The sequence below is a fragment of the Mus pahari genome, unplaced genomic scaffold (assembly GCF_900095145.1).
Source record: "Mus pahari unplaced genomic scaffold, PAHARI_EIJ_v1.1 scaffold_10889_1, whole genome shotgun sequence".
Lineage (NCBI taxonomy): Eukaryota > Metazoa > Chordata > Mammalia > Rodentia > Muridae > Mus > Mus pahari.
Genome location: NW_018393371.1, coordinates 1 through 10,167, shown reverse-complemented (window position 1 = coordinate 10,167; position 10,167 = coordinate 1).

Below are 10,167 nucleotides of genomic sequence, written 5' to 3'. Positions count from 1 at the left end.
AGTGGGCAGCCTTGTCTAGTCCCTGATTTTACTGGGATTGCTTCGAGTTTCTCTCCATTTAGTTTGATGTTGGCTACTGGTTTGCTGTATATTATTTTTATTATGTTTAGGTAGGGGCCTTGAATTCCTGATCTTTCTATGACTTTTATCATGAAGGGGTAACAACACCTTTTACAATAGCCTCAAAAAATATAAAGTATGTTGGTGTTCACTCTGTCGAGGTTCTGTGTTTTGCTCATATTGTAGTGCTAAATAGTGGCCCCAAGGCCTGGTTGCCTCCTAGGGATCAGAGATTCTGCAGGTACTCAAGTGATGCTCTGTACCCTTGTTCCCAAAGTTATCACTGATTGGTGAATAAAGATGCCTACAGCTAATAGATGGGCAGAAGAGAAATAGGCTTAGTGGGGAGGTGTGTCAGAGAAGAACCCTGGGGAGAAAGAAGGTGGATGTAGAGGAAGTCAACATGGGCTAAGATTCTTAGAATAATGGCCATGTTTGCTGGGAAATTGGAGTTCAAAGCAGCCAAGATAAAACATGACAAAATATAACAGGATTAATAGTTGGGAAATAGACATAGTAATAGCATAGATGATAGATACACTCCTAGTTCTAGCGCTGATGAAGGCATATTGTAAAGATCATGTATGTCTTTTACCTTGGAAGTGAATGATCAAAACCTGGGTAGAAACAACAGTTGAGATTATATATTTTCCACAACACATTGCAAGCAAGTGTAAGACTTCTATGATAAAAGATTCAAATTTTTGAAGACAGAAATTGAAGAATATACTAGAATGTGGAAAAATCTCCCATGCTTGTGGATGAGGAGAATTATAGTAAAACTGACCATCCTAACAAATCTATATATTCAATGTATTCCTTACCCAAATACCAGCTTCTGTGTTACAGACCAGAGTGATAAAATGAATGCCCTTTCCTTTGAAAATTCAAGTATTACTACGTCCATTTTCCTTATCATTCTGATCCCAAATTCATGAATCCCGTCTGAATGGAATTTTAAGTACTATAAATTCATGTCAGAAGGCATTTTATTTTTCCTGGCTACCAAAATTCTGTTGTGCTATCACTATGTTTTTGCTTACATGAACTGGAGCTGATGCTGATGTTTTCATTCACGTTATGGTTGTCAAACTATTTATAGGAAAATATTTGTGCAAACTTTGCATTATCTGTTTTCTTTGCTATTGTGACCATGACAAATCTCTTGGAGTTTAACTTTAGCTGTGCTTTCCAAATGGCCTGTTGTACTGCTTGTTGTTTCTACAGAGTGACCTTTGTCCCTGGAGCTCCCCAGAGAGCTTGCAGAGCCCCCTCCCATCATTCTCTGCCCCATCCACTTTTATCCACATTTTCATCTCAGTGGTCCCTCTTGTACTTCATGTATGTTTTGATACACACTTTCGAAGGAAGCCAAGCTTTGTGACTCATTTTTAGTATTGTGTGTTGGGGTGCAACATAAGAAATTGGAATTTAGCTCTAAAACTATTGTCTCTCTTTTGCCTCTTCCTCCCTTGTGCCTTCCCCCTCCCCCCACATTCCTTTCCACCCTCTCTCCAGGAGGGCATGGCCTGCCTCCACTTACCTACTCTCTCCTTTCTGTCTTTCTCTGCCTCTACTACTCTCTTAACTCCCCTCCCCATGCCCTAAATAAACTCTATTCTACACACACACACACACACACACACACACACACACACAGAAATGGAATTTAGGTTATTGGTTATATTTTGCTGTGCGGTTGTAGCCCAGGAGGCTTGTATTCCAAGCTAAGAAGTTAGGCTGCCTATCTTTTATCTGATATCTTATTATCTCAGATGTCAGAGTGCAGAGTCCTATGGAACCAGTTTTTTTCTAGTCTGTTAGTAAGCAGTAGGGAGGTTGTGCAGAGCAGGTCCACAGGTGGAGCTGTGCAGCAGGAAGCGGATGACTGAGCAGGAGGGATCGGAATCCCCGGGGCAGGGATACTGGCAAGAGCAGGACATTGACCATGACAGAAAAAAGCAGTAGTGATTAAAGAGGAGAAAGTGCTTGCTCTCTAACTGGTTTGGGGAACCACGTGACCCTGACCACGGTTTAGTGGGCGGGTGTAGGAGAGCAGCTAAGATCCAGGCCTGAGTGACAGGAACTTCCACCGATCATCTTTCCACCTTCCGGTTTCCGCATCCTAGCTCTCTCTGGACCCGGAAAAGTCTCCTCAGACGCGGTTCCGTGGCTGGGGGCCTGGGGGAGCCAGCGGTCAGCAGCGCAGCGGCGGGCACCGCATCCCGGCGGCTCTGGAACCTCCCAGGTCAGAGGAGCTGCGGGGCTGGGACACGGGAGGGAGCTGAGCAGCGGGGAATGTTTTCCTCAGCTGCTCTTATGGACGCCGCGCTCTCGCAGTTCTGTGGTAGATATCTTACCAGTGACCTGAAGTTTGAGATCCTGTGACCTGCTATTTATCGTGATTTTAAAAAAAAATTATCTTACACTTACAGGAATATTCACTCATAAAATAACTGGTAAACCAGAACACCCTTCCCACCCCAACCCAAGCTCCCTGGGACAAAACCACCAACCAAAGTGTAGACATGCTGGGACCCATGGCTCCAGCTGCACATGTAGCAGGGAATGGTGTTATTGGTCATCACTGGGAGGGGAGCCCTTGGTCCTGTGGAGGCTCAATGACCCAGGGTAGGGGAATGCTAGGGTGCTGAGGTAGAAGTGGGTGGGTAGGTGGGGGAACACACTCATAGAGGCAGGGGAAGAGGATAGTGTGTTTGTGGAGGAGAAACTGGGAAAGGGGAAATGTAAAAAAAAAATAAATAAAAATAAAAATAAATAAAAAAACGAAGAAAAAAAAAACTTGTAAAAGAGCAGTTGCATTATCTATTTCCTAACTTGCCAATTACAAAGATAGTGGAAAGTAATTTTTTTTTTTTTTCCAAGACCGGGTTTCTCTGTATAGCCCTGGCTGTTCTGGAGCTCACTATGTAGACCAGACTGGCCTCGAACTCAGAAATCCGCCTGCCTCTGCCTCCCAAGTGCTGGGATTAAAGGCGTGCGCCACCACCGCCCGGGAAAGTAAATTTGTTCTTGCCTTCTTGCCTTGTTTTACTAATTGCTTATTCAAGAGAATTCCTTTGGCCTTGGTTAATAGGCATCTCCAGAGAACTTTGTATATAATATTTTATGAGGAACAAGTACAGATTTATTGAACAACAACAAAAAAAATACTTTATTGAGCCCTATGGGTGTAAACAGTAATATTTACTCAGCAGACTTTTTACTGGCCCTGAATTTTTCATTTGAGTTTCATGCAGGTTAGGATATAAGTAAAACATTCAGAAATATGACTTCATATGCTGAGTTCTTATGTTACACCTTGGGCCCAAGCAAGCCCAATATTGCAGTCTCTTAGACCACACTGTAGATTAAAATAAAGTTTTAGAAAACATCTTTTGAATAATTATGATCACTCCCCTGTATCAGAAAATTGTCTCCTTGGTTGAAGGAAAGCCCTCTGCCCTTACATAGGTGGCCAAGCTGCTGTTTTTTACTTTAGGGTTTGTTATTCAGTGCTGTGACTGTGGACTTCGTGTAGGAGGAGTGGGAATTCCTAGACCCTGAAAATAGGGCTTTTGGCAGAGATCTCTTTTGGACAGTGCAGCAGTCTAGTTTCTGTGAGTGACAATAGTTTTCCTGAAGTCTCCCTAGCTCCTCCTCAGGGTTCAAGGGAGAATGACTGCATGTGTGTGACCTTACATCCTTAGAGGAAAAGAGACATTTTTATTTCTGATATTCTCTCTCCATCATGCTTATCCTTTTTAAGGCATCATTTATTTGTGTTCCATGAAAAGTTGTGTGTGCTTCCTGAAGACTCTTTCCCATGTGCAGNTNTCACACTNCTCAGGTAGTTCAGCNCACCNNNGANNCTGAGAGCCCTGGANGGTGAAGAGAGGAAACTAGCAAAGGATCCAGGTATGTTAGAGGGAATGAAGACGGGATGGGGAGGGGCTCAAGTCCCAGTAGAAAGAGGACATGAGATTTGTTTTGCCAGATTTTATTTCATTCTAGATATTCCTAGATAATTGCAGTGAGAATAACATCAGAATATTCCTATTGTAGGTTTTAGAAGACCTTTTATGTAAGAATTAATTCACAGAGGCAAATGTAATTTTATTGGTTTTTATGTGAGAGATATTGTCCCCCTCCCATTCACATCCCTGACCATATCTTCTTACCAATGTTAAATATTTTCATTGTTATAATTTTAATGTATAGTTAGAACACTTGATGCCTGTTAGTTTTTTTCTGCTCATAGAGTTTTGGAGCATTGTGTAGTTCCTTTAAGTTCTTCTATCTTGTAAGGTTAGTTTCTTGGTTCCCTAAAATAATGCTAGCAAGATTTTGATAAGATTTGTTTAGTAACTTTGCACAGTGTTAAACTCTGTCTATATTACCTTCCCTCTGATACCCGGTGTTTTCTTTCTTCTTGTCTATTGTGCAAGATATGCACTGCTATAATTTTAATATACTTTGAAATCACCCTTGGGTTTGATCCTTCTCTCATATATTTTAAAATTTTTTGTGGTTCCTCATTTCATAAATTTTTGGAATGATTTCTCTATATTTAAAAATGTCTCTGTGATTTTGGTATTTTCAATTTTAAACACATCCTCTTATATTTCTTCACATTTGACTGAGAACATGCTAACAGTGACTCAAAAATACAAGTCTTTTATGTGTTCCTGTGTCTTCTACTGATGCCATCATTCCAGGTTTTTTAAAGAAAAATATTTTCAATTATTTTATATTATCATTATTCTTTGTTTTTCACAGTCCTGTTGCCATTCCTCTCTCCTCATCTCCAAGAGGACATCCCCACCTCTCATCCCCACCCCACTAGACCTACCCACTCCCTGAGGCCTCAAGTCTTTTAGGTTAGGTGTGGAGAAGACATTTTTTACTCTCCAACCTTAGTAGGTTTGAAGAATTTTTTTCTTTGTTGTTATTTTTGTTTTTTGAGACTCTTTCGCTAGGTAGTCCTGGAAGTTCTGGAACTCAGAAAGTAAGCCAATGCTTGAACTGAGATATCCGCTGCACCAGCCTCTTTAGTGCTGGGGTAAAAGGCTTGCACCACCTGGTCTTTCTGACTGGTTCTGACATGACCACACTTGAGACTTCTGCATGAAGTTTGAGAAGATTCTTCTCCTGTCGTGTGGATGGTTTTCTGGAGGTGTGCTACTCATTACTGGTTTTCAGTGCTGTTCATGGTTGTCTTTCTAAATGGTGGATATTGAAGCTTATCTACATCACCACATATCTGCTTCCTGCATTTATGTCATGACTGGAAAATTTTGTGAAATGCATTCATGTTGATCATATAGTTTTTTGGAAATAGACCATTTGATCTTTTGTGAATATACTTTGTTTATAAGTTGATTGATGGGGGCTGGTGAGATGGCTCAGTGGGTAAGAGCACCCGACTGCTCTTCCAAAGGTCCAGAGTTCAAATCCCAGCAACCACATGGTGGCTCATAACCATCCCTAACAAGATCTGATGCCCTCTTCTGGAGTGTCTGAAGACAGCTACAGTGTACTTACATATAATAAATAAATAAATCTTTAAAAAAAAAATAAGTTGATTGATTTTGCTTTTCTTGTTACCTACCATAATTGTTTCCAACCTTCCTAACAGCAAATCCTTAAAAAACTTCTTTGGGTCTTAGCAATTAGTAATCTTCTTTATTTTTGTAATAAAGTTAGTGACCTTGTTATGGTGCATAGTGATAGCCTCAGAGGCGTTGGTGACTCTGGAGTCATGAAGCATTGTGTCACATTTTTCTTTTTCTTTTAAAAAGCAGAGTAATTCTCCTTTGTGTAAATGTACCATATGTTCTTTATTTATTCTTCTGTAGAGGGTCATGTAGGTTGATTTCAATTTCTGGCTATCGTAGATAAAGGTGCAGTGAGCATGTCTGAGCAAGGGGCCTTGGATAGGTTGGAGTGTACTTTGGGTATATACCCTAAAGCACTATGGATGGATCATGAAGTAGTTTGATTCCCATCAATTTAAGGAATTGCCACACTGATTTCCTTGGTGGCTGTATATGTTTGCACGCCCTCTAGCAATAGAATAATGTTTCTATTGCTCCACATCCTCTCCAGCATGAGCTGTCCCTTGTTTTATTGATTTTAGCTATTCTGACAAGTATAAGATGGGAATCTCAAAGTAGTTTTGATTTGCATTCCCCTGAAGGTTAAGGGTGATGAATATTTTTTATGTGTTTCTTGGCCAAGTTTTCTCCATTTAGAATCTTCTGTTTAGATTTGTAACCCATTTTTTATTTGGTTTATTGGGGTTTTTTTCACATCTAGTTTCATGAGTTCTTGTTGTATTTTGGATATTAGTTCTCTATTGGAAGTAGAATTGGTACAATCTTTTCCTACTCTATAGGCTTCTGCTTTGTCCCATTGTTGGTGTCCTTTGTCTTATTGAAGCTTTTCAGTTTCCTGCTTAATTGTTGATCTCAATGCCTATGCTATTGGTGTCTTTGTTTTGTTTTTGTTTTTTAAATAATGTCTTCTCTGACAATAGGTTCATTTTTCTTCCCCACTCTATCTTCTGTCTGATTCAATGTGTTTGGTTTTACATTATGGTGTTTGACCCACTTGTACTTGTGATTTGTTCTGGATTATAAGTGAATGGCTCTGCTTAGCTGCACAAAGCCCATGTTACTTTTAGGCTCCATTTTATGTTTAACTTGCCCTTAGATTGAACTTAGCTACTGAAAAAAACCTCAACTTGTTTTAGGATCTGAGACATACATAACATCCTCTACTCCTTCCCTATTGATAGCCAATTAGCTCTGAGGAGAAAACTACCAAAAGGTCCAGATGTCTCAAAAGAGATTGCTTATGCTCGCAACCACTGTTTATATCAAGCTGAAATAATTATTAGCCAATACAAATACATCAAGCTGCAATTTTCAAAAGTCAATCAATCATGTAAATGTAAAGTTGGAAATTCTCCTACTCTACTCTAAGGGTGATGATAAGGCAAGGCTTTAGCACCCTTCTGCTGCATGGAAGAGGTTGGAGGGTCCAATTTTGAGCTTAAATAAAAATACTGTGGTTTTGTATGAATGAGTTGGGTTCTTGGTTGTCTCTGGTGGTCTGTGGGGACCTCAAGATCTGGGCATAAGAATAAGTATGGATCCATTAGCAATCTTTGTTGAAGATACTATATTTTTTCAGTTAGTATTTCTGTCCTTTTTATCAAAAATAAGGTGGCCAAATTCATTTCTGTCTAGATCTTCAATTCATATTCATTAATCACTGTGGTTATTTCTGCTGATAATTTTGAGGTTTTTATCCTATACTTCTGTAGAAAACTTGAAATTGGAAATGTTGAGAGAACTGTAGAAGTCCTATTATTGTTCAGGATTATTTTAGCTATTGTACATTTTTTTTTTCTGTATATGAAAGTGCAGTTGCCCATTTAAAATTCATGAAGACTTGTGTTGGAATTTGGATGAGAAATGCCTTGAATCTGAAGATTGCTTTTAGTAGGATGACTCTTTATTTATTTATTTATTCATTTTTTTTTTTTAGTATTTTAATCCTCTTGCTCCATGATCATGGGATATCTTTCTAACTCTTATTATTGTCTTCAATTTCTTCAAAGAATTGAAGTTTTTATTATACACGTCTTTCACTTGCTGTCAGAAACGTTTATTCTGGTATTTTTCTCTTTCCTTTGTGTTTATCATTTTGACAGGTGTGAGCGTCTTTCATTTTTGTTCCATGAAAAGTTCCAGATATTTTCAGAAGTATCTCCTTCTTATATGCAGGTCTTCTACTGCTCAGTCAGATCTGCTCACCTGTGAATCAGAGCCCTGGATTGTGAACACAGAGGAGACTATGTATGTTAGAAGAATTCAGCGAGGGGTGGCCTGAAGTGACAGGATAAAGTGGATATGAAATTGGATTTTCCCATTTCTCTTTAATTAATGATTCTAGAAATTTTCACTGAGAATAATATTATGCATGGTAATACGTACGTCCAGTTATAGGCTGTACAGTAAGTAATCATGTATTTTTGGTATTTGGTTAGTTTTGAGGCTCTGAAATGACTGTTGCCCATTAAATAAAGTGTCTTTGACCCAGACTGAAAGCAGCACCAGGCTATGGTTGTGAACTGAAACATTTGAACATGTTCCAAAGGTCAGTAGTAGATTCTCTTGTAAGGCCTATAGATATCATTGACTCTTGGGCTGGTTTCCAGTATAGGCCACACTTTTTTGTTCTGTGTAGCTGTCCTCAGATTGCACCAGAAAACCTTCAAAATAATAACCCACAAAATAATCTATGATACCGCTATTACTCCATTGAGTAGGCTTTCTTGGGCATATTGTGGGATTGTAACACACAGGATACAAATCTGGAGATGGCCATTGATATCTCTGCCCGCTGGCCAGGTCTGCATAGTAGTTTTTTAAGATTATGAATGCTATGGACAGGGTGTCCTAGGCATTTGTAGAAAGTGTGAATTGCCTGATGTGAGCTATATTTTTTTTCTCAAGAAGTTTCACTTGCTTTTTGACTATCCTATATTGTCCTGTTTAAAGTTTTCTCAGTCCTGGAATTGTGTACTAATTGAGGCACTGTGTTGAGTTGTAACTGGAATAATTACAGTTTCCTTTTTTGGCACTGTTTACTATAGCTTTGTGTCTCTCTGTCTTTATTATTCTGAGGTATGTTCCTTCTGTCCTCACATTCTTGAGCGCTTTTGTACTGTGCAAATGCCACAGTTTAGCACAGGGCTTTCATGTATCTATTGACATAGTCCCTTTTGTTCTTTCATTGAGTCTACTCATTTGATGTCTGACATTGATTAGATTGTAAGTATTGAAACAGTCTTGCATTTTTGGTGTGAACTCAGCTTTCCTTCTATTTCAGTGTAATTTAGAACAGTCTCTGTGTAAATCATGGCAACTGGTTTGTGATTTTTCTCTCCATATGTTTGTTTGGGCTCACCTGCTTTGTGTGTCCAGGTAATACTATCTTTGTATGATGACTTTCTAATGCTGCTCTACTTTGTGTTTATGGCAATAGTCTACTTTTGTGTTTAATATAAGCTTTGTCTAAGGAAAGGAGAATTCCGTGCTCATCTGTCCAGTCGTCAGACACCATTAGAGGGAACCGTTCCTGGTTCAGTCTGTGCCCTTGCTTGATGCGGGTCCTAGTTTTATAAAGTAGGAGGTTGACTTATTCACTTATTTCTAGGAACAATGCAATTCTGGTTCACTTGTATAAGACCTACCTCAGCCCTGCATATTGTAACACTTGATATTGATATCATTGCCAATCATTGCAGAGTCCCCTTTTTAAAAATTTTATTTTATTTTTAATATTTTTCCATTCCATATTCCATCCCCCATTCCTCCCTATCCACCCTCCCTCTGCTCAACATCCCACACCAACTGCCCACCACACCCCATCTCCATGTGGATGCCCCCAACCCCCACCCCACCTGACCTCTAAACTCCCTGGGGCCTCCAGTCTCTTGAGGGTTTGGTGCATCATCTCTGAATGAACAAAGACCCGTAAGTCTTCTACTGTGTGTATGTTTGGGGCCTTATATCAGCTGGTGTATGCTGTTTGTTTAGTGGTCCAGTGTTTGAGAGATCTCAGAGGTCCAGATTAATTGAGAATGCTGGTCCTTCTATAGAATTGCCCTTCTCCTCAGCTTATTTCTGCCTTTCCTAGTTCAACAACAGGGGTCCGCTGCTTCTGTCGATTGGTTTAGTGCAAACATCTGCATTTGATTCTTTCAGCTGCTTGTTGGGTCTTTTGGAGGACAGTCATGATAGGACCCTTTTTTGTGAGCATTCCAAAGCCTTAGAAGTAGTGTCAGGCCTTGGGACTTCCCCATGAGCTGGATCCCACTTTGGGCCTGTCTCTGGACCTTCTTGTCCTCAGGCTCCTCTCCCTTTCCATTTCTGTAATTCTTTCAGACAGGAACAATTATGGGTCAGAGTTGTGACTGTGGGTTGGCCACCCCATCCCTGCTGGGGGTGTGCTCTAGTTCCCTCTCCCTACTGTTGGGCGTTTCATCTAAGGTCCATCCCTTTGAGTTCTGGGAGTCTCTCACCTTCCAGATCT